The sequence below is a fragment of the Suricata suricatta genome, chromosome 4, assembly GCF_006229205.1.
Source record: "Suricata suricatta isolate VVHF042 chromosome 4, meerkat_22Aug2017_6uvM2_HiC, whole genome shotgun sequence".
Taxonomy (NCBI): domain Eukaryota; kingdom Metazoa; phylum Chordata; class Mammalia; order Carnivora; family Herpestidae; genus Suricata; species Suricata suricatta.
In genome coordinates this window covers 63,487,015-63,511,197 of record NC_043703.1, presented here as the reverse complement: position 1 = coordinate 63,511,197, position 24,183 = coordinate 63,487,015, and the positions used below count along the sequence as shown (strand labels likewise).

The 24,183-nt window shown below is 37.9% G+C and overlaps 2 long non-coding RNA genes across 3 annotated transcripts in view; one reads left to right on the top strand and one right to left on the bottom strand.

The window, feature by feature from the left end:
* Positions 1-24,183, top strand: part of LOC115290806 — a 37,388-nt gene that overhangs the window by 2,591 nt on the left and 10,614 nt on the right. Inside the window, exons 2-3 of one of the 2 annotated variants that reach the window (XR_003908214.1) lie at positions 2,798-2,918; positions 4,228-4,301. This is a non-coding gene — a long non-coding RNA (uncharacterized LOC115290806). Of the gene's footprint in view, positions 1-2,797; positions 2,919-4,227; positions 4,302-24,183 lie in introns of those variants that run through there. The other variant, XR_003908215.1, reaches the window with a different exon arrangement.
* Positions 4,106-24,183, bottom strand: part of LOC115290807 — a 45,210-nt gene continuing 25,132 nt past the window's right edge. Inside the window, exon 4 of the long non-coding RNA XR_003908216.1 lies at positions 4,106-4,314. This is a non-coding gene — a long non-coding RNA (uncharacterized LOC115290807). The remainder of the gene's footprint in view (positions 4,315-24,183) is intronic.

Sequence of the window (24,183 nt, the reverse complement as noted above, 5' to 3'; positions counted from 1 at the left end):
CGTCCATCCTTCAGGGAAACCCTGGACCTGCTGGAGCTGGACTCCAGCAACTTATGGTTTGTTTCCCTACCTCTCTGTAACTTTTTTTCCCCTTTCCTTTTCCCCATGATCTTCTGTTAAGTTTCTCAAGTTTAACATATAAGTGAAAACATATGATATGTCTTTCTCTAACTGACTTATTTCACTTAGCATAATACCCTCTAGTTCCATCCATGTTGCTGCAAATAGCATGATTTCATTCTTTATCATTGCCATGTAGTACTCCATTGTATATATAAACCACATCTTCTTTATCCATTCATTAGTTAATGGACATTTAGGCTCTTTCCATAATTTGGCTATTGTTGAAAGTGCTGCTGTAAACTTTGGGGTACATGTGCCCCTATGAATCAGCACCCCTTTATTTTTTGAATAAATTCCTAGTAGTGCTATTGCTGGGTTCTAGGGTAGTTCTATTTTTAATATTTTGAGGAACCTCCACACCATTTTCCAGAGCAACTGCACCAGTTTGCATTCCCAGCAACAGTGCCAGAGGGTTCCCATTTCTCCACATCCTCACCAGCATGTGTTGTTTCCTGAGCTGTTAATTTTAGCCACTCTGACTGATATGAGGTAGTATCTCAGTGTGGTTTTGATTTGTATTTCCCTGATGATGAAGTGATATTGAGCATTTTTTTTCATGTGTCTGTTGGCCTTCTGGATGTCTTCTTTGGAAAAATGTCTTTTCATATCTTCTGCCCATTTCTTCACTGGATTATTTGTTTTTCAGGTGTTGAGTTTGGATAAGTTCTTTATAGATTTGGATACTAACCCCTTATCTGATATGACATTTGCAAGTATCTTTTCTATTCCACCGATTGCCTTTCGTTTTGTTGATTGTTTTCTTTGCAGTGCAGAAGCTTTTTATCTTAATGAGGTCCCAAGAGTTCATTTTTGCTTTTAATTCTCTTGCTTTGGAGATGTATTGAGCAACAAATTGCTGCAACTGAGGTCAAAGAGGTTTTTGCCTGTTTTCTCTACTAGGGTTTTGATGGTTTCCTGTTTCCTATTTATATCTTTCATCCATTTTGAGTTTATTTTTGTGTATGGTGTAAGAAAGTGGTCTAGTTTCATCTTTTTGCATGTTGCTGTCCAGTTCTCCCAGCACCATTTACTAAGAGACTGTTTTTTTTCCCCATTGGATACTCTTTTCTGTTTTGTCAAAGATTAGTTGGTCATACATTTGTGGGTCCAATTCTAGGTTCTCTATTCCATTGGTCTATGTGTCTTTTTCTTGTGCCAATACGTATTGTCTTGATGATTATAGCTTTGTAGTAGTGGCTAAAGTTTGGGATTGTGATGCCTCCTGCTTTTGTTTTCTTTTTCAACATTACTTTGGTTATTTGGGGTCTTTTGTGGTTCCATAAAAATTTTAGGATTGTTTGATCTAGTTCTGGGAAGAATGCTGGTATAATTTTGATTAGGATTGCATTGAATGTATAGACTGCTTTGGGTAGTATTGAAATTTTAACAATATTTATTCTTCTAATCCTGAGCATGGAATGTTTTTACATTTCTTTGTGTCTTCTTTAATTTCCTTTATAAGTTTCCTATAGTTTTCAGCATATAGATCTTTTACATCTTTGGTTAGGTTTATTCCTAGGTATTTTATAGCTCTTGATGCAATTGTAAATGAGATTAATTCCTTAATTTCCCTTTCTGTTGCTTCATTATTGGTGTATAGAAATGCAACTGATTTCTGTACGTTGATTTTGTATCCTGTGACTTTGCTGAATTCATGGATCAGTTCTAGCAACTTTTTGGTGGAGTCTTTCAGGTTTTCCATGCAGACTATCATGTCATCTCCTTTGCCTATCTTTTAATTGGGTTGTCTTTGTTTAATTTATGAGTTCTTTAAATTCTGGATACTATACCTGTAAGGTTTAATAGATGGAGGCAGAGATGGGAGGACAAAGAGACCACGTTATGGAGCCAAGAAGGCCTTTATTGGGATCTGCAATTCCCGGGCAAGGTTCCGTGACTCCGGGAGTGGGGAGTCAGGGAAGTTGCGCCTGATATGGGAGAGCAAGGTCTTTTATGGGTGCAGAAGTTCCGGGTTTGAGCTCAGGTGGGCTGATAGCCATGTAGAGTCATCTTTGGACGGTGGCAGGATTCAATTGGCTGTCCGCTTCCGTGGGGAGGGGGATGCTGGAATCCCATGGTGAGGCATTCCAGTTTGAGACAGTCCAGATTGAGAGTGGGGGTCGTCAGTCCTGGTGGCGCCTGGATCTGTTATCTGGCCTGCAATAAAATGGCCGCTGGTGCTTTCCAAATGGCTTGGGTCATCCCAGATTTGCAAGTGGGGGTTGTCAGTGTTCGCAGCTTTCCACATCAAAGTGGCCGCTCAGTTGCTTTCCCATGGCAACTCTTACAATACCCTTACCAGGTTTATGATTTGCAAGTATTTTCTCCCATTTTTTAGGGTATCTTTTCACTGGCTTGCTGGTGTTCATTGATGCACAAATTTAAATTTTTGAACAAAGCCTAATTCATCTGTTTTTTTCTATTATGACTTGTGCTTTTGGTGTCATACTTAAAAACCCATGACGAAATCCAAGCTTATAGGGATTGTCAAAAACCAAACTCTGCACACTGAGTAAAATAAAGCAGTTGACCTATAAGGCCAGGAAAGTCAGGCCTAAGAGAACAATGAGTTTCAAGTTGCTCATAGACTGAAAAGTGTTTATGGGGTAAATGTAGAAGTTACTTGGCTTTTTCTGTTTATTGGTTGCTTGGTCTTCTTTCTTATTTATATCAGTGTAGCTGAGTCAGAGAAACAAGAAAGGCCAAAGATGGTATGAACACACTTGGCATTTGGGAATGGTCTAGCATCCTGTGCTGATTTCTGAGAAGAGCCATAAATTACTGCAATGTGTCAGGTAAGGCTGAGTTTTGTTTTTCTTTAATGTGCCTGCATTGGCCAACACCATTTTGTTCCCATGATAAGTGGCTGCATTTTAGTTTTGATTTTACAGGATTTAATGTTAGGATTTCTTATAGGAATTTAATGGCTTTTAGCTCGTATATTTAAGTCATTGTTTACATTCAGTTAGTTTTTGTACAGGTTGTGTAATCAGGTTTTCATTTCATTCTTTTGTATGTTGTCCCAGGACCATTTGTTGAAGAGACTATTCTTATTCAGAAGTAATGATTTTGACCTTATCAAAAATCAATCTGCCATGCGTGTATGAATTTGTTTTTGGATTGTTAATTCTATTCCATTGGTCTGTATGTCTGCTGTAAGTCAGTATAGGTATTCCCTGCATTTCAAAAGTTTGTGTTATGCCACTTTGCTTTTACAAAAGACCTACATTACTCCCTGTTTTTGCTAACTGGAAGAAATCTGAAAAGGATTTTCGCTTTTATGACAAAAGGTAAAAAGAGAAAAATAGCATTCAGCATTTGTTTTGCAGTGAGTCTTTATAGGGGCAGTGTGCACCCTGAGCCGCAAGAGAGGCACTGCCAAGCTTTTTCCCTGGGAACTACATCTTGGCACCAAGCCACCTTAGCTTTGAACTGTGCCTGTGAGCATCTGTGCTTAATTTTGATGTATGCGGTGCATCCATTAGCAGGATGTATTTTAAAGTATCAGAAAAGCCCACAATAAATTATTTATGGGGCCTGGGACAGTTCAAAAAAGTTTTTCATGTAAATTAGTAGTAATTGCTTCTTCACTCTTTGCCATTTCAGTTTATGAAAGTTTTCATAGGAACTAATTTTTGAATGGTAGAAAGAAACCTGTATGACACTGTTTTGATTATGGTAGTTTTGTAGTAAGTTTTAAAATTGGGAAGTGTAAGTCCTCCAGTTTTGTTTTTCTTCTCTAATATTATTTGGCTAACTTGCAACATTTATATGAATCAGCATTTGCATTTTTGCAAAAAGGCCACTGGCATTTTAATAGGGATTGTATTGAATCAGTAGATTACTTTGACACGTATTGGTGTATTAAAATATTAAGTCTTCCAATCCATGAGCATGATGTCTTTCCATTTATTTAGGTATTCTTTAATTTCATTCAGCAATGTTTTATGGGTTTAAATGCACAAACTTTTCACCTTCTTATTTAAATTTATTCCTGGGTATTTCATCTTTTTGAATGCTGTCTTAGTCTTCTTAAGTTGCTGTCACAAAATACCACACCCTTGGGTTCCTTAAACAACAGAAATTTCTTTCTTACACTTCTAGAGACGGGAATCCAAGATCAAGGTGCTGGACAATGTGGTTTCTGATGAGAGTTTTCTTCCTGGTTTGTAGCTGCCTTCTCACTTTGCCCTTCCATAGTGGGGAAGGAGAGAAAGAAAGAGAGACAAAGTATACTCTTGTGTCTATTCTAATAAAGCTATTAATCTATCAGATGAGGGCCCCCTTTATGACCTCACTCAACCTTAAATTACCTCCTTAAAGGCCCTATCTCCAGAAAACAGTCACATTGGGGATTAGGGCTTTAACATATGGATTGTGAGGGGGGGCAGGTATGATTTACTCCATAACAGATGGTATTATAAATGCAGTTATTACTTAATTTTCTTTTTGGATTCTTCATTGTTGGTGTCTTAAAAAAAGCAACAAAAGTTTTTTTAATGCTGATCTTGTATTCTGCAAATTTGCCAAATTTGTTTATTAGGTCTAATAGTTTGTGTGTGTGTGTGTGTGTGTGTGTGTGTGTGTGTTCTTTAAGATTTCTATATATAGGATTATAGCATCTGTTAATTGAAATAGTTTTATTTCTTCTTTACAATACGGATGCTTTTTAATTCTTTCTCTTGCCTAATTTCTTTATCTAGAGTCATTCTTTCATATAAAGAATTGGTTCATGCAGTTGTGGAAGCTGGAAAGTCTGAAATTTGTAGGGCAGACTGATAAGCTGAAAACTCAGGCTGGAGTTGATGCTGCAGTCTTGAGACAAAATTTGTTCTTTTCTAAGAAACCTCACTTTTGGCTGTAAAGGCCTTCATATATTATCATACTCGACTGAAAAAGGTCTACCCATATCATTAAGAATAATCCCTTATAATCTTATAATCAATCACTTATAGATGAAAAACATGTCTACATAACACCTTCACAGTAACACCTGGGTTACTGCTTGATTAGATAGGTAGGTACTGGGGTCTAACAAAGTTGACACAGAAAACCAACTTAGACACAGAAAACCAACTGTCATAGTTTTATTAGTTCTTAATTTTTTAAAATAAAAAATCACTTTTCTCCGACTTCAGTTTGGATAGAGTATACGTCCCCACCCTATTAATTTTGCATTTTGCTGTATGACTTATTTTGGACAGTGGAATGTGAATGGACATAATATATGGCCACTAATTGGGAAATTAGCTGGATCCTGGAAGGGGAAAGCATGTATATTCTGAATCCTTTGACTTTGCATGTGCACGTGTGTGTTTGTATGTGTGTGTTTCTGCAAGCAATGATAGAGTGTCTAGCTTGAAATTACTCCTACTGGCAAAAAAGTAATACTTGGAGCACCAAGGAAAATTAAAAAAGCGTTTACTGCACTGGATTGAAACATATTAAATGTTAAAAATACATGAATTCTATTTCATTTTTAAATTTTATTTATTTATTTATTTTGAGAGAGAGTGAGTGTGTGTGGGGGGGAGGGGCATAGGAAGAGGGAGAGAGAGAAGCCCAAGCAGGCTCCTTGATGACAGTGCAGGCCCCATAGTGAGGCTTGAACTCATGAAAAATGAGATCAGTTGAGCTGAAACCAAACGTAGGCTGCTTAACTGACTAAGCCACCAGCCACCCCAAGAGTTCTTGATATTGCTACATGAATTCTTTATATTGCTTAAGAAGACCTCACTAGTCACATTAAGAATGCTAGAACACCAGTTCATTATTCTGAAATTGATAAATCAAGGTTAGTAAAACAAAATAGTTGCCTTGCTTTTCCTACACAAACTGAAATTCAGAGTAACCAAATTGCTGATGAAAAATAACTAATAGAAAATGTCCAATGAATAAATGAAGGAGGAATGATGGAGTATCACTATTTTGCAACCCATAAGAAAACAATGCTTCTAGGGAATGATAAGTCCAGTTCCCCATGTAGGGAGCTCAGAAGTTGCCACTGTATGCTAATAATAAGGAAAAAATTAAACTGAAAAATAAGCAACTCTTTTTAGATCTGCAAGAGAAGTGGGGTCATAGGGCACACACTGCCCCTAAGTTAGAGGCTGACAGATGACTATAGAATCACAACTTATTGGAGACGCAGCCTCCGTGAGAACCAGTGCTGGGTAGGAAAACCTGAACTGCAGTTGAATTGCTGGAGATTCAGTGTGAACATCCCTGAGAGTAAAAACTCCAGGGGCAGCCAGTCAGGAGGCAGCCCCCATGCTTGTAAATTTATACCTCCAAGAAATCTACCAAGTTCTCACAGTAAATATCAGAGAAAAATCTTGTGCTTCAGGCAGGAGGAGAGGACAAGGAACCATTACAAAAAACAAAACAAAACAAACACCCAGAGAACTCTATTCTTAATATAAGGCCTGCCTCAGAGGAAACCAGTTAATCAGAGCCTAAACTGATTAGGGATTTTATCAGAGCCTAGATGACCTGGGGGAAAGGAAATACTCAACTCTAGCCCACTCTAGCCATCCTGCCCCGTTTGTAGGAAGAGTAGGGAGGAGGCAGAGAATCTTGGTTCAGAGGCATAGGCTCACTGAAAGACTGAGACCTACTCATGGGACTGTAGAATGCTTCCCTCCCCTAAGCCTCGCCATCATATTACTAAAGGCCTAGTTACAGCAGTTCCTTTTACCCAATGCATCATGCCCAGCTATCAAGAAAAAAACATAACCAAGTTGGTTATGTTTTGCTTTTGCGAATTGGTTTTTTATTTTTTTTAATTAAAAATTTTTTTAATAGTTTATTGTAAAATTGGTTTCCATATAACACCCAGTACTCTTCCCCACAAGTGCCCTCCTCCATAACCATCACCCCCTTCCCTTTTCCCCCTCTCCCTTCAGCCCTTAGTTTTCAGTATTCAAGAGTCTCTCATGATTTGCCTCACTCCTTCTCCCTAACTCTTTTCCTCCCCTTCCCCTCCCCATGGTCCTCTGTTAAGTTTCTCTTATTAGACTTAGGAATGAAAATGGTAGCTGTCCTTCTCTGCATGATTTATTTCACTCAGCATGACACCCTCAAGGTCCATCCACGTTGCCACGAATGGCCAGATTTCATTCTTTCTCATTGCCATGTAGTATTCTGTTGTATAGATAAACTATATCTTGTTGACCCATTCATCAGTTGATGGACATTTAGGCTCTTTCCATAGTTTGGTTATTGTTGAAAGTGCTGCTATGAACTTTGGGGTACATGTGCCCCTGTGCATTAGCACTTCTGTATCCTTTGGGTAAATCCCTAGCAGTGCTATGGCTGGGTCATAGGGGAGTTCTATTGTTCAACCAGACAGAAAATCACTAAAGAAACAATGGACCTAAGTGACACATTGGAACAGATGAATTTGACAGATATATTTAGAACTCTACATCCTGAGGCTAGGGAATTCACTTTCTTCTCGAGTGCCCATGGCACATTCTCCAAGATAGATCACATACTGGGGCATAAAACAGCCTTCCATAAATATAAATGAATTGAGATCATACCATGCATACTTTCAGATCACAATGCTATGAAACTTGAAATTGGAAAAAGTCTGGAAAACCTCCAAAAACATGGAGGTTAAAGACCACCCTATTAAAGAATGATTGGGCCAATCCAAAAATTAGAGAAGAAACTAAAAAAAGATATGGAAACAAATGTAAAGGAAAATACAATCCAAACTTTCTAGGATGCAGCAAAAAGTAGTCCTAAGAGGAAAGTATATTGCAGTCTAGGCCTATTTCAAGAAACTAGAAAAAGTACAAATTCAAAATCTAACAGAGTACCTAGAGCAAATAGAAGTGGAGCAGCAAGAGCACCCCAAACCCAGCAGAAGAAGAGAAATAATAAAGATCAGGGCAGGAATAAACAATATAAAATTAAAAAAAAAACAGTTGAAAAGATCAATGAAACCAAGAGTTGGTTTTTTGAAAAAATAAACAAAATTGATAAACCTCTAGCCAGGCTCCTCAGAAAGAAATGAGAGAACACCCAAATAGACAAAATCATAAATGAAAATGGATCTATTAGGAATTGATTTTTTAAATAATTCACTTTCATAAAGATGTGAAATAAATATGTGGTTGCATATCAAATCTATAAATTAGGTTAAACTCAAATTCTAGCTTCTATTCCAGTTCCCTCATCCTATTCTTCTTCCCCTATATTGGTAACAAACCTATTTTAGGTTTTCTTGGTTTGTTCTATTTAATATAGTTACATACATGATATTAAATATGCATGTAGTTACTGTATATTATATATGTGCTTATATGTGTCTTTTGTTACTACTAATAATGGAAACTGGCAAATAAAGAGAGAAGGCTGAAGCATTCTGTTTTTGTAATTTTCTGCACAGTAATGAAATCAATTAATTTATGAATAAAAGTTTCTTTTTAAAGAATAAAAGCTAATAGAACTACCAGGGAGGATGGCAGAGTAGGAGGACCCTAAGCTCACCTCCTCCTGCAGGTACACCCAGATAACACCTACATCAGTGAAAATAACTCAGAAAATGACCCACAGACTGGCAGAACAGACTCTCCACAGCTAAACACAGGGAAAAGACACACACACACACACACACACACACACACACACACAATGCTAGGAAGGGCAGAGATGCAGTTTGGAACAAAACTGACTTACCAAACTATCCACAGTGGGGGAAATACACTGCAAGCATGGAGAAGGGAGAAGAGCAGAGCCCACACCAGGAATGGGGGACTTGCGCTGGGAACCACAGTGGGGGTGGAATACTGCAAGCATGAGGAAAGAGAGGAGCAGAGTCCACACCAGGTACTGCAGGTATAGGGGACCTGCACTGGGAAGTTGAATCTCCATAACATTTGGCTTTGAAACCCAGAGGGGATTAATATCACCAGTTTTTTAATAAGATGGGCTTAACACTGCTTAAAAAGCAGTGACTCAGCTCTGGGAGAGGGGAGGGTGATAGGAAACTGAGTTCCCATCTTTAAAGAGGCAGCATAACAGAACACAACAATATGCATAACTTGAGCCACAGAACTCGGTAGGTATGTGGTACAGAGAGGTGAACTGGGGGAAAGAGAAAGTGTGGAGGGTAGGGATCTGATTTTGTAGAGAGAAGACAGAGAAAGGGGGAAGGAGTGCAGCATATCAGGAGAGTACAGGAAAAGCACTCCCCCCAAAAGTAGTTGGAGAGAAAGAAAGAGTGGAAACAGTTACAAGGGACTGAAAAAAGAATTCTGTTTCCCAAAACCGTTGACAGGGAGAAAGGAGAGGGTTTCAATACAATTAGGACTCTATAAACAGGGGAGCACATAGTCGGAAATTCCAGAGCTCCATATCTGGTGGTGCCCTGGTAGGGAGGAAGGGCAAATCCCCAGGACTAGGCAGTGAGGTTTAAGGATTCTGTAGGTCACACAGGGAGAAGTGGTTCTGCTTCTTGGAGGGAATTTGTTAGAGGCCATATGGTCTCCCCACAGACAAAGGTCCCAGAGATCCCAGAGAACAGCCACGTTGGTACTGGAACAAAGATGCCAGAGTGTGGTGTAACTGTATGATTCCAGTGACAGCTGTATGTTGTGATTTGCCATAATCTCTGAACCTTTGCCATTGTGTGATCACATGAACTGTTTCTGAGACAAGCTGGCACCCAGCCACAATTTCTGAACCTCTGCTACAGGGAAATTGCACGAATGTTCTCTGGGGCAAGACAGCACCTGGGTATTGCTCAGCGAGACCCTCCCTCAGAGGGTCAGAGCAGGTCCAAGCTTCAGGGTTCTCAGAAGTGAGGGGTTTGGAAACACAGTCCCATCTGTGATAAAATTTGGGAGGGAGGTGCTGCCTGGCAGGATGACAGCTTGGACATGGACAGTGTAGAAGCAGGGAGTGGACAGAAGCCTGAGACAAAGGATGGGTGCTTGATTGTGGGTCAGTGAAAGGGCAGAGTTCCTGTGCCGGAAACTAGGAAGCTTAGTGATGTCATTTTCACCTCTTCCATGCATGCGCATACACCTGCATGGGCATGTGCACCACACTGATCCATCCTAGTAAGCTAAGCAGGGTCACCTAGTGGAATAAGGAATCCTTACACCAAGCCCTGCTCAACTGTGCCCTCCAAGCACATCCCCCAGAAGACAAGCACAAGTTTCTCCACCTACTTAGTGTATGGATTATAGAGTACTTCATAGTTTGAGTTCTAGGGGAAATTGGATGTAACTTCATTCAGGTTTCATTCTGTTTACAGGTTCATCTCTTCTTTTTTCTTTTGCTGCTGTTTCTTTTTTTCTTTTTTTTTTCTTTTTCCTGGATACAGAAGGAGACATTTTAATTTTCCTTTTTAAAGTTATTTTTCCTATGTTTTTAATTTTTTGTAAATTTTTATTCTACTTTAATTTCTTCATTTTATTTTATTCTAGTTTATTGCATACTGTTTAAAAATTTTTACATCCCCCCTCTTTTCTTTTTTCTTTATTCTGTCAAGCTTCTTTCAATGACCAGACCAAACACACCTAAAGTCTATCTTTCTTAAATATTTGATTTTTTGTGTTGTTCTTTATTTTGTTTTTACTTTTTATTATTTTTATTACTCCAAAATGACAAAACAAAGGAATTCACCCCTAAAGAAAGAACAAGAATAAATGACAGGAGTTTAATCAACACAGATATACACAAGATGTCTGAACTAGAATTTAGAACCATGGTAGTAAGGATACTAACTGTGGTCGAGAAAACCATAGAATCCTTTTCTCCAGAGATAAAAGAAGTAAAATCTAGTCAGGATGAAATTAAAAATGCTATAACCAAGATGCAATCTCCAATGGCTGCTATGGCAGCAAGGATGGATGAAGCAGAGCAGTGAATCAGCGTTATAGAAGACAAAATAACATAGAATAATGAAACAAACAAACAAACAAACAAAAAGGAAACTAAGGCAAAAGAGCATGATACAAGAATTAGAGAATTCAGTGACTCACTAAGAAAGAATAACATCTGAATCATAGGAGTCCCAGAAGATGAAGAAAGAGAAAAAGGGGTATAATTTTATGTGAACAAATTATAGTGGAACACATTGCTAATCTGGGGAAAAACACAAACATCAAAGTCCAAGAAGCACAGAGAATTCCCACCCCCCCCAAAAAAGACCATCAGTAAGGCCTATCATAAGTCAATTTCACAAAATGCACAGACAAGGAAAGAATTAAGAAAACAGCAAGGGAAAAAAGTCCTTAACCTATAAGGGAAGACAGATCAGGTTCTCAGAAGACCATTCCCCAGAAACTTGCCAGGCCAGAAAGGAGGGCAGGATATGTTCAGTGTGCTGAATCAGAAAAATATGCAGCCAGGAATTCTTTATCCATCAAGGCTGTCATTCAAAATAGGAGAGATAACAAGTTTCTCAGACAAACGAAAACTAAAGGAGTTTGTGACCACTAAACCAGCCCTGCAAGACATTTTAAGGGGGACTCTCTGAGGGGAGAAAAGATGAGACAAAACAAAAAAGACCAAAAGCAACAAAGACTAGAAAGGACCAAAGGACACCACCTGAAACTCCAACTCTACAGACAACACAGTGGCAATAAATCCATATCTTTCAGTACTCACTCTTATCAGTACTCACTCTAAATGTCAGTGGCCTAACTGCTCCAATTAAAAGATACAGGGACACAGAATGGATAAGAAAATAAGATCATCTATATGCTGTTTACAAGAGACCCATTTTAGACCTAAAGATACCTTCAGATTGAAAGCGTGGGGATGGACACCCACACATTATGCTACTGGTTGTGAAAAGAAAGCGGGAGTAGCCATACTTAAATCAGCAATCTATATTTTAAAATAAAGACTGTAATAAGAGATGAATAAGGGAATTATATCATAATTAAGGGGTATATCCACCAAGAGGAGCTAACAGTTATAAACACTTATGTTCCCAATGGTGAGGAATCTATATATGTAAATCAATTAATCACAAACATATAGAAACTCATTGACAATAATAATATAGGACTTCAACACCCCACTTACAGCAAAAAATTAACAAGGAAACAATGGCTTTGAATGACATACTGGACCAGATGGACTTCACGGATATATTCAGAATATTTCATCCTGAAACAGCAGAATACACATTACTCTCAAGTGCAGATGGAAAATTCTCCAGAATAGATCACATACTGGGACAAAAATCAGCCCTCAACCAGTGCAAAAAGATAGAGATCATACCGTGCATATTTTCAGACCACAATGCTATGAAACTCAAAATCAACCACAAGAAAAAAAAATGGAAAGACCATGAATACTTGGAGATTAAAGAATATCCTACTAAAGAATGAATGGGTTAACCAAGAAATTAAATAGGAAATTAAAAAGTACATGGAAGCCATGAAAATGATAACACAACAGCCCAAAATCTCTGCAATGCAGCAAAGGCACTTTTAAGAGGAACGCATATAGCAATCCAGGCCTTCCTGAAGAAGGAAGAAAGGTCTCAGATAACCTAACCTTACACCTTAAAAAGCTGGAAAAAAGAAGAGCAAATAAAGCTCCAAACAAGCAGGAGACAGAAAATAATAAAGATAAAGCTTAAATCAGTGATATTACAATTAAAAACAATAACAGCAGTAGAGCAGATCAGTGAAATCAGGAGCTGATACTTGGAAAGAATTAACAAAATTGATAAACCGTAAGGGGAAGAGCACTGGGTGTTGTATGGAAAACAATTTGACAATAAAATATTATGGAAAAAAATAAATAAATAAATAAAAAATAAAAAAAAATTGATAAACCGCTAGGCATATTGATCAAAAAGAAAAAGGGAAAGGGCCCAAATAAATAAAATCACAAATGAAAGAGGAGAGATCACAACCAACACTGTAGAAATACAAACAATAATTGGAGAATATTGTGAGCAATTATATGCTAATAAGTTGGGCAATCTGGAAGAAATGGACAAATTTCTAAGCTACCAAAACGGAAACAGGAAGAAATAGAAAATTTGAACAGACCTTCAGTAAAGAGATTGAATTACTAATCACAAATCTCCTCCAAAACAAAAGTCCAAGCCCAGATGATTTTCCAGAGGAATTCTACCAAACATTTAAAGAAAAGTTAACACTGACTCTTTTGAAGCTGTTCCAAAAAAATAGAAATGGAAGGGAAGCTTCCATACTCATTCTCCATTCTCTGATGCTAGCATTACCTTGGTTCCAAAACCAGAGACCCCACTAAAAAGGAGAACTACAGACCAATTTTCCTGATGAAATGGATGCAAAAATTCTCAACAAGATCAAGCCAACTAGATCCAACAGTACATTAAAAGAATTATTCACCGTGATCAAGTGGGATTTATACCTGGGAAGCAGGGCTGGTTCAATTTGCACAAATCAATCAATGTGATACATTACATTAATAAAAGAAAGAATAAGAACCCATGATCCTCTCAATAGATGCAGAGAAAGCATTTGACAAAATACAGCACCCTTTCTTGATAAAAAACCCTCAATGAAGTAGGGATAGAAAGATCATACCTCAACATCATAAAAACCATATACAAAAGACCCACCACTAATATCATCCTCAATAAGGAAAAACTGACAGCTTTCCCCTAAGGTCATAAACATGATAAGGATGTCCATTCTCACCACTGTTATTCAACATAGTGTTGGAGTCCTAGCCTCAGTAGTCAGGCAACACAAATAAAAGGTAGCCAAATTGGCAGGTGCCTGGGTGGCTCAGTCAGTTAAGTGTCTGACTTCGCCTCTTGTCATGATCTCATGGTTCATGGGTTTGAGCCCTGCATTGGGCTCTGTGCTGACAACTAGCTAAGGGCCTGGAGCCTGCTTCAGATTCTGAATCTCCCTCTCTCTCTCTGATCCTCCCCTGCTCGCACTGTCTCTCTCTCTCAAAAATAAATAAAAAGCATTAATTTTTTTAAAGGCAGCCAAATTGGCAAGGAGGAAGTCAAACTTTCATTCTTTGCAGATGACATGATACTCTATGTTGAAAACCTAAAATATTCCAGCACAACACTACTAGAACTGATCCATGAATTAAGCAAAGTTATAGGATATAAAATTAATGTACAGAAATTGGTTGCATTCCTATACACCAATAATGAAGCAGCAGAAAGAGAAATCAAGGAATCAATCTCATATACAATTGCACCAAAAGCCATAAAATACCTAGAAAGAAAACTAAACAAAGAGGTGAAAAATCTATACACTGAAAACTATAGAAAGCTTATGAAGAAATTGAAGAAGACCCAAAGAAATGGAAAAACATTCCATGCTCATGGATTGGAAGAACAAGTATTGTTAAAATGTTGATGCTACCCAAAGCAATCTAAACATTCAATGCAGTTCCTATCAAAATAACATCAGTATTCTTCCCAGAACTAGATCAAACAATCCAGACTTCAAGACATATTACAAAGCTATAATCATCAAGACAGTATGTCTGTCACAAAAACAGACACAAATCAATAGAACAGAATAGGGGACACAGAAATGGACCCACAAACATATGGCCAACGAATCTTTGACAAAGCAGGAAACAATCTGTAATGGATAAAGACAGTCTCTTCAGAAAATTGTGTTGGAAAAAATGGACAGCAACATGCAAAAGAATGAACATGGACAATTTCTTACACCATACACAAAAATAAATCAAAATGGTTGAAAGACCTAAACTTAAGATAGGAAACCATCAAAATCCTAGAGGAGAAAGCAGGCAAAGACTTCTTCAACCTTGGCCACAGCAACTTCTTCCTCAATCTGTTTCTAGAGGCAAGGGAAACAAAAGCAACAATGAACTATTGGAATCTCACTGAGATAAAAGCTTCTACATGGTGAAGGAAATAATCAGCAAATCCAAAAAGCAACCAATGGAATGGGGAAGATATTTGCAAATCACATTTCAGGTAAAAGGTTAGTATCCAAAATGTATAAAGAACTTACCAAACTCAACACCAAATAAATAATCCATTAAAGAAATTGGTGAAAGACATGAAAATACATTTTTCCAAAGAAGACATCCAGAGGGCTAACAGACACATGAAAAAATGGCCAAAATCACCCATTATCAGGGAAATACACATCAAAACCACAATGATATTCCACCTCACACCTGTCAGAATGGATAAAATTAACAACTCAACAACAACAGTTGTTGGGGGAGGATATGGAGAAAGAGGAACCCTTTTGTACTGCTGGTGGGAATGCAAACTGGTGCAGCCACTCTGGAAAACAGTATGGAGGTTCTTCAAAAAATTAAAAATAGAACTACCTTATGATCCAGCAGTTGCACTACTATGAAAAGATACAGGTGTTCTGTTTTGAAGAGGCATAGGCACCCCAATGTTTATAGCAGCACTATTGACAATAGCTAAAGTATGTACAGAGCCCAAATATCCATCAACTGATGAATGGATAAGGAAGATGTTGTGTGTGTGTGTGTACACAATAGAATATTACTTGACAATCCAAAAGAATGAAATCTTGCCATTTATAACAATGTGGATGGAACTATAGTGTATTATGCTAAGCTAAAGTAAGTCAGAGAAAGATACATATCATATGACTTCATTCATATGTGGAATTTAAGATACAAAACAGATGAACATAAGACAAGGGAAGCAAAAATGATATAAAAACAGGGAAGGGGCAAAAACATAAGAGACTCTTAAATTCAGAGAACAAACTGAGGATTGCTGGAGTAGTTTTCAGTGGGGAATTGGCTAAATGAGCAAGAGGTATTAAGGAGAACACTAGTTGGGATGAGCACTGGGTATTTGTGGTGATGAATCACTGGATTCTACTCCTGAAATTATTGTTGCACTATGCCAACTAACTTGGATGTAAATTAGAAAAGGAGGAGGAGGAGGAGGAGCTAGAAGAGGAGGAGGAGAGGAAGAGGAAGAAGAGGAAGGAGGAGAAGGAGGAGGAAGAGGAGAAAAGCAGAAGAAGAAGAAGAAGAAGAAGAAGAAAGAAAGAAAGAAAGAAAGAAAAAGAAAAAGAAGATGAAGACGAAGAAAAGAAGAAGAAGGAAAAGAAGGGGAAGAAGGAGAAGAAGAAGAAGAGGAGGAGGAGGAGGAAGAAGAGGAAGAAGAAAAGAAGGAGAAGGAGAAGGAGAAGGAGAAGAACCAGCTCATGGGGTATAGGGGAAGATTTATTTGCTAATCTTAGAAGATGTTCTGGAGGGGCAGGGATCACAAAGAGACTTCTCCAAGGAGAAAAGAGCTGACAGACAACATTTTCTTCCCCAGCCCCCAACTTTCATACATCTGTGGGAACCAGTGCTAACACTTTTCTACCTAACTTGCTAACCACATGCCCTGCCCCTCCCCTTTCTTAGAGCCCTGTCCCCTCCAACCTACCCTCTGCAGGAGTTTTCCAAAGCTGCTCCAGGCATCCTCCCACAGCAGACTTGCACATACCTTGCTAATACCAAGCTTCACCCCCTCACATTCCCCTGTGGACCTGTCCCATCTAGCACACCCTTGGCAGGAGTCTGTGCAAAGCCACTCCTGCCCTGGAGAGAGGGAAAGAGAACCAGTTTGTCTGTGGCCCCAGCAATTGGGTAGGGGACCGACATCTGGTCTGACTGCAGACCCCTCCTACCAATAAAGGTTCTCAGAAGACAAACAGGATGTTTGCTCTTCAGTTAGGTGTGACTGGAGCTCTGGCAAATGCTTAGTCTGACCCAAGCCCAAGGCAGCCCCAGACTGGCCCATTAACAACACAGGGATAAAACCCTGCCCATAACAGGTAAAAGAGCTATTGCAGACGACTGGACTGAAGGCAAATGTGCCTTAGCTACAACAGTAGGGTGCACACAACAAACATAGGGGAGAGACATCCCTGAAATGTCAGGGATTGTGACAAATGACACTGTTACTACAAGGCAGTGTAGGAGCTCTTCTTCATAAAGCCACTGCTTTCAAAAGCAGGAGACATAGCACATAGAAACATATCCAGATAGTTAGACAAAATGAGGAGACAGAGGTAGAGGAATGTGTCCCAAATGAGAGAAAAGGAGCTAAATGAGCTAAGTGAGCTAAATGAAACAGAAGTAATATGAGTGATAGAGAATGTAAAGTAATGTTCATAAATATATTCACTGGACTGTGGGAAACAGTGGAAGACATCAGTGAGACCCTCAACAATGAGGTAGAAAACATAAAGAAGAACAAGAGATGAAAAACTTAGTAACTGAAATTAAAAACATAACATAGTAATAGACTAGAGAAAGTGTAAGAATGGATCAGAGATCTGGAGGACAGAATAATGAAAAGTAATAATGCTGAAAAAGAAAGAGAAAAGAATGATAAAAACTGAGAAGTGATTAAGGGAACACAGCAACATCAAGTGTTAACATTTGTATTATAGGGATCCCATTAGGAGAAGAGAGAGAAAAGGGGGAAGAAAATGGATTTGAAGAAATAAGAATTGAAAACTTTCCTAACCTGGGGAAGGAGACAGAAAGCTAGATCCAGGAAGCAGAAAGCCCCCAACAAAATCATTTCAAGGAGGTCCACACCAAGACACATAATAATTAAAATGGCAGAAGGTTATGATAAAAAGAGAACTCTAAAAGTAGCAAGGGAAAGTAAAACAATTAGATACAAAGGAAACCTCATAAAGCTATCAGAAGAAACTTTGCAGGGCAGAAGTGACTGGCATGATATATTTAAAATGCTGAGAGGAAAAAATCTGCAGCCAAGAGTACTCTATCCAGAGACTCTTGAATACTGAAAACCAAACTGAGGACTGAAGGGGGGGCGGGAGGGAAGGGGATGATGGACATGGAGGAGGGCACTTGTGGGGAATTATTAACAATAGCCAAAATACAGAAACAACTAGGATATCCGTCAACAGATAAATAAACAAAATGTTTTGTATGCATACAATGAAGTTTTTTAGCCTTAAAAAGGAATGAAATTCATATATATATATGACATATATAATATAATATATATAACATACATAATATGTTGTTAAATGGACTAACATACAGTGTGAAGAGAAATGAAATTCTGATACATGCTAACATAGAGGAACGTAACGTCTTATGCAAAATGAAATAAGCTCAACACAAAAAGCAACTATTGTATGGTTCCATTGAATGAGGTACCTAAAATATCAAATTCATAGAGAAAGAAAATAGAACAATTTATCAGAGGTTGTGAGAAGGAAGGAATGGGAAATTGTTACTCGATGGATATAGACTTTCCACTTAGTAAGAAAGTAAGGTTCTGGAAATAGAGCGTTGCTGGTGGTTGCACAACATTTATGAATGTACTTAATGCTACTTAATTGTTTATTTAAAACAGGTTAAAATAGTAAATTTTATCTTATGTATTTTAAAAAAATAGTTTATTGTCAAATTGGTTTCCATATGACACCCAGTGCTCTTCCCCACAAGTGCCCTCTTCCATTACCACCCCCTTTCCCCCCCTCCCCCTCCTCCTTCAACCCTTGGTTCATTTTCAGTTTCCAGTAGTCTCTCAGGTTTTGCGTCTCTCTCTCCCCAACTATCTTTCCCCTTCCCCTCCCCATGGTCCTCTATTAGGTTTCTTCTGTTCTTCTGTTAGACCTATGAGTGCAAACATATAGTATCTGTATCTTATGTATTTTTAGCCATAACGACAAAATACTGAGAACACCTTTAAAATAACTCTCCCATTTTTGGTTTCAGAGGAGTTCAGTTCAGATTGTGTTCTGATCTCTTATTTATTTCAGTAGCTTTGTATAGTCTTCCTTACCTTTTTAACTTTGGGGCAGTGTTTGCTTTGACAATTTATATTTCTGGCATGATGCCTTGTATGCACCATGTATTATATTTAACTACTTGAGCGCACATATTTTCCTCTGTGATATTTAAAGCCCTTGGAGGTTGAGAAGCATATTAGGGTTTCAAAAAATGTTTGCTGAAAAGAGTTAAAATAGTTTCTATTATACATGGAGAATTGTCTTGTGTATAAGTGACATCTTGTGGCACCGAGTGGAATAGTCAGTACTATATTGGTATTTTCTTTGAACAAATTTTTCTCTTTTAAAAAGTCCAGATTCCATATACCTTCTTTAAAGAGAATCTAAAATTAGAATGATTGCAATCAGAGGACAATAGGCTAACAGCATTGCTGAAGGATGCTTTTTATACACGTTTGGGGCCTGCTTGAGGCAATTCTGGCTAGATCATCACAGCCTCTACCATGTCTGAAACTCACCACACTTTTAAGAGATTCCCTAAATCAAAATTACAAATTTCTAAATAGTAGACCTAAAGGTTTTGATAGTTGAAACCAAAGGAAAGGAAAGCATGCATGTTGGCTGTTGTAAGCCAAGAAGATTTACAAAGAACCCTGAGAAATTTTCTTGAGGGAAGATTTTGGGCTTGAAAAAATATTTATAGTTGCCAATCTTTTAACGAATTTTCAATTTATCGCAAGTGTAAAATTGTAAATTTATATCTTTCAAGCCTTTAAGTTCAATGTACTAATTTTACTATATAGTTAGTAAATTTTGTTTCAATTAAAAAAACTTTTTCTAACTCCTTAGGGGATTCTTTTTTTTAAATTTTTATTTATTTTTGAGAGAGAGAGACAGAGAACAAGTGGGGGAAGGGCAAAGAAAGAGGAAGACAAAGAATCCAAAGCAGATTCCGGGCTCTGAGCTGTCAGCACAGAGCTTCATGTGGAACTTCAACTCACAAATTGTGAGATCATGACCTGAGCCAAAGTCAGACACTTAACTGACTGAGTCACCCAGGCACCCCAAATTCCTTAGAGGATTCTTAAGTACTCTGAAGTTTGGGAATCACAAGAGGGATTTCTAAATTGCAACAAATGAATCTCTAATTCTTGAATTATTGCTTTGATGAGGCCACAAGAGGAAATTTAATAGATTTGGCATGAGATTCTACTGGATGTCCAGTTGTCACTGGCAGAGTCTAGACTCAGGTTTCCTTTAGCCATCACTGTTTTCAAAAGAATGTGTCTGACTTTCTCCCAAGGATGGCCTTGTTAATGAAAGAAGCAAAGAAACACAAAACAAAGCAGGAATTAAGAGCAGAGTAACATACCAGTTTTCCAGTGCAAAATTTGACTTACTGTCTGTGCCCTTTTATCCTTTCTCCAGGCAAACTTATTGAACTAGTATTGGTGAAATTGGGCCACTATTCTGAAAATCTCAGGGACTTTCTCTGATTCACATTTGCATCTTTAATGCGTATTGAAATCTTAGTGCTTAATGTTCATTCATTCACTTAGCAATATTTATTGAGAGTCTATAATATACCAGGCATGATTCTAACTCCTGGGAATGTTATTGCTGACAAAAGAGACAAAAATTCAGGTCTTTATAGAGATACATCCTAGTGGGAGAGACAGACATTATACAACTAAACAAGAACACATAGTACGTTAGATATGTCAGCATCCTTCAGGCAAAGAGCAGGAACACACTTGTAGTTGAACAACTTGAGTTTATTGTTGGAGTGAGGGAGAACTGTCCCCATGGGGAGTTGTGGGAGGCCCAGTAAGAGTCTTAGAAAGAACCTATTACAGGGTTACATTGGCCAGTTTTTGAAAGGGTCTAATGAAGTGGAGATTTGCTGTGGATTTGATGTTATTAGAAAGCAGAGACAATTCTATAATCAAATGTCCTTGTCTATTGTTAATATTCTCTGAGTTGTTTATGTCCAACAGGAGACCACCATGGCCTAGCTGACCATCAGGCCACTTTCCAGATGTCAGAGACTCTTGCTTTCTTAGATGATAATGAATACCATGAAGAAGAAAAAAAAAAACAAGGAGAGGGAGGGGATAAGAAATGCTGGATAGAGATAGGCAAGAGTAATTTTTATTTTTAAAAAGTATATTCAGTAGAGGACTCCATTAGTAACTAACATGTGCAAACATCTAAAGGAGGTGAGGGAATGAAACCATAATAAGTGAAAAGGTGAGGAAATGAATGGGGGTGGTGGTGGGTAAGTCCTTGACACATTCTTGGAAATGTAGACCTAAAAATGATTAGTTAACAAAGGTAAAATAGGTGACCCAAACTAAGGTATTACTGCTAGATATATAGTGTTTAACCCAGTTACCCAGCATTGAGTGGAGTTCAAACTGACTTCAGCAGGGACTGGGTCAAGACTTAATATACCTTTTAGTATATTAATTAGGGGTATTGATCTGGAGTTGGATTAGTCTCGACTAGGTTACTTTAAAAAGCATGTTTTGGCAGACTTTATCTCCCCAGCATTGTCTAACAGTCACTCAACACTCTGTGTTGGCACACAGGGAGCACTCCCACATTTGTGGAATGCATTTTCCTGGTTACAACAGCTCTTCCCTAAACAGATTCCACATGGATAGCCTGAAATCATCTCCAAATGTATATATTATATGTGAATGAATTTTGAGTTATGAAAATGCCTCTTCTAATGTATCACTAGACAAGTTCTTTCATAACAATGCTTTCAACATTTACTTGATCAATTTTCTTTTTTTTTTTAATTTTTTTATGCTTTATTTATTTTTGAGAGAGAGACAGACAGAGCACAAGCAGGGGAGGGTCAGAAAGTGAGGGAGACACAGAATCTGAAGCAGGCTCCAGGCTCTGAGCCAGCTGTCAGCACAGAGCCTGACGCAGGGCTTGAACCCACGAACCGTGAGATCATGACCTGAGCCGAAGCTGGACGCTTAACCGACTGAGCCACCCAGGTGCCCCAACTTGGTCAATTTTCATATGTGTTTATCTTATTTAAACATTTTAACTGCTTGTGAAATAGGGTAGGAATTTTCTTGTGTTATATTTGAACACAGGAAATGAATAGCATATGAAATTGCTAATATTTTACCATTTTTGACCTACAAAAATGGCAGATACACATGGCCCAACCTAAGAAGTGAGGAAATTTGAGAGGTTAAGATAGACAAAGGAGAGTTAGGGGTAGAGTTTAACAACTCCTATATTTATGTGTCAAATCTGGACTATTGCTCTAAACTCTAGATTCAATATCTCCTCTTCAACATCTAATAAGAATTTCAAATTTAGCATGGTAAAAACTACTTCAATACAAAGACATAATGTGGCTGAATGGATGAAAAAAAATCAATACTCAAGTATATAATGCCTACAAGAGACTCCAGCTTTAAGGACATACACAGACTGCAAGTGAAGGGTTGGAAAAAGATACTCCATGCAAATCGAAACCAAAAGGAAGTAGGGGTAGCTATATTTATTTATATCACATAAAATATACTTTAGTCAAAAGAGTGCAATAATAGGCATACAATGGTAAAAGGGTAAATCCAACAAGAGGATATAACATTTGTAAATATGCCCTCAGCATATGAGCGCCTAATTTTATCAAATATTATCAGATATGAAGAGAGTAGTCATATCATAAGAGAAGACTTTAACAACCTACTTCAATAACCCATAGATCATCCATAGATGATCCATACACAGAAAATCAGTAAGAGAACATATGACTTAACCTACATATTAGACCAGATGGGCTTAGCAGAGATAACTATGTAAGTATATATATATAACTTATATCTATATATAGCTCTCTATATAGATAAATAAGTAACTATATTGAGGGTACATCTGTCCCCCTCTAATATTCAGTACAGAATTATTTACAATAGTCAAGACATGGAAACACACCTAAATGTCCATCAGTGGATAAAAGAAAGAAAATGTTGTATATATTTATAATGGAATATTATTTCACCATAAAAAAGAAGGAAATCTTTCCATTCACAACAACACATTTAGACCTTGAGGTCATTCCATTAAGTAGAATAAGTTATATAGAGAAAGGCAAATGCTGTATGCCCTCAGTTATATATGGAATTAAAAAAACAAAACAATTGAACCCATAGAAACAGAACAGATTGGTGGTTGCTGGAGGAGGTGTTAGCGGGGTGAGGGAGATGAGTGAAGGTAATCAAAGTTGGTCAAATTGTATAAATTTCACATTGTAAGCCCTGGGAATGTAATGTACAGAATGGTGGATGGTGACTGTGGTTAATAATACTGTATTGTATATTTGAAAGTTGCTAAGAGAGTAAGTCTTAAAAACCTCACCCCAAGAAAGAAAGTTATAACTTTGTGAGGTGATGAATGTTAACTAGACTTACTATGGCGATTATTTCACAATAAATACTTATATCAAGTTTATTATGTTATATACCTTAAGCTAATAAAATATTATATATATATGCATATATATATAATAGGTGTCAATTATATCTCAATAAAACTAGGAGGGAGGAACCATGGTAAAAACTGAACTTAAAATTCCTCACAAGACCTCTTCTGCCATCTTTCCTATTTCCTGATGGCATCTCCACCTTTCTAATAGATCAGCCTAGAAAACTGTGGCCATATTGGATGCCTCTCTTTTTCTCATAGTCACATTTAGTTATCACATTTGCTCACATTTAGTAAACCTGTCAGCTCTACTTGTGAAATATAACAGAATATGACCACTTCTTGCTGTGCTGTCCAAGCCACAATTATCCTCTATAATGGCCACAGCCTCCTGACTGGTTGCTCTGTGTCCACTATTGCCTATCAATGGTGTGCTTTCCATGCAGAATTTAATATCTAAACCTTTTTATATTACTCCTCTGCTAAAAATGCTCTGATGGCTTTCCATTTCACATAGCCAAAGTAATTAAAACTCTTACAAACCTCTCTGTTATCTCATACCTCCATGACCTTTTGGATCTTACCTTCTCAAACACATTTCTGCCTTTGCACCTCTAGGTTTCTTATAGTTCTCTGATATTTTAAAAATTCTAGTTATAAATACTTCACTATATCTAAGAGATCATTTAAAAAGTAATTAAGGGCGCCTGGGTGGCTCAGTTGGTTGAGCGTTCGGCTTCGGCTCAGGTCATGATCTCACGGCTCGTGGGTTCGAGCCCCATGTTGGGCTCTGTGCTGACAGCTAGCTCAGAGCCTGGAGCCTGCTTTGGATTCCATGTCTTCCTCTCTCTCTGACCCTCCACTGCTC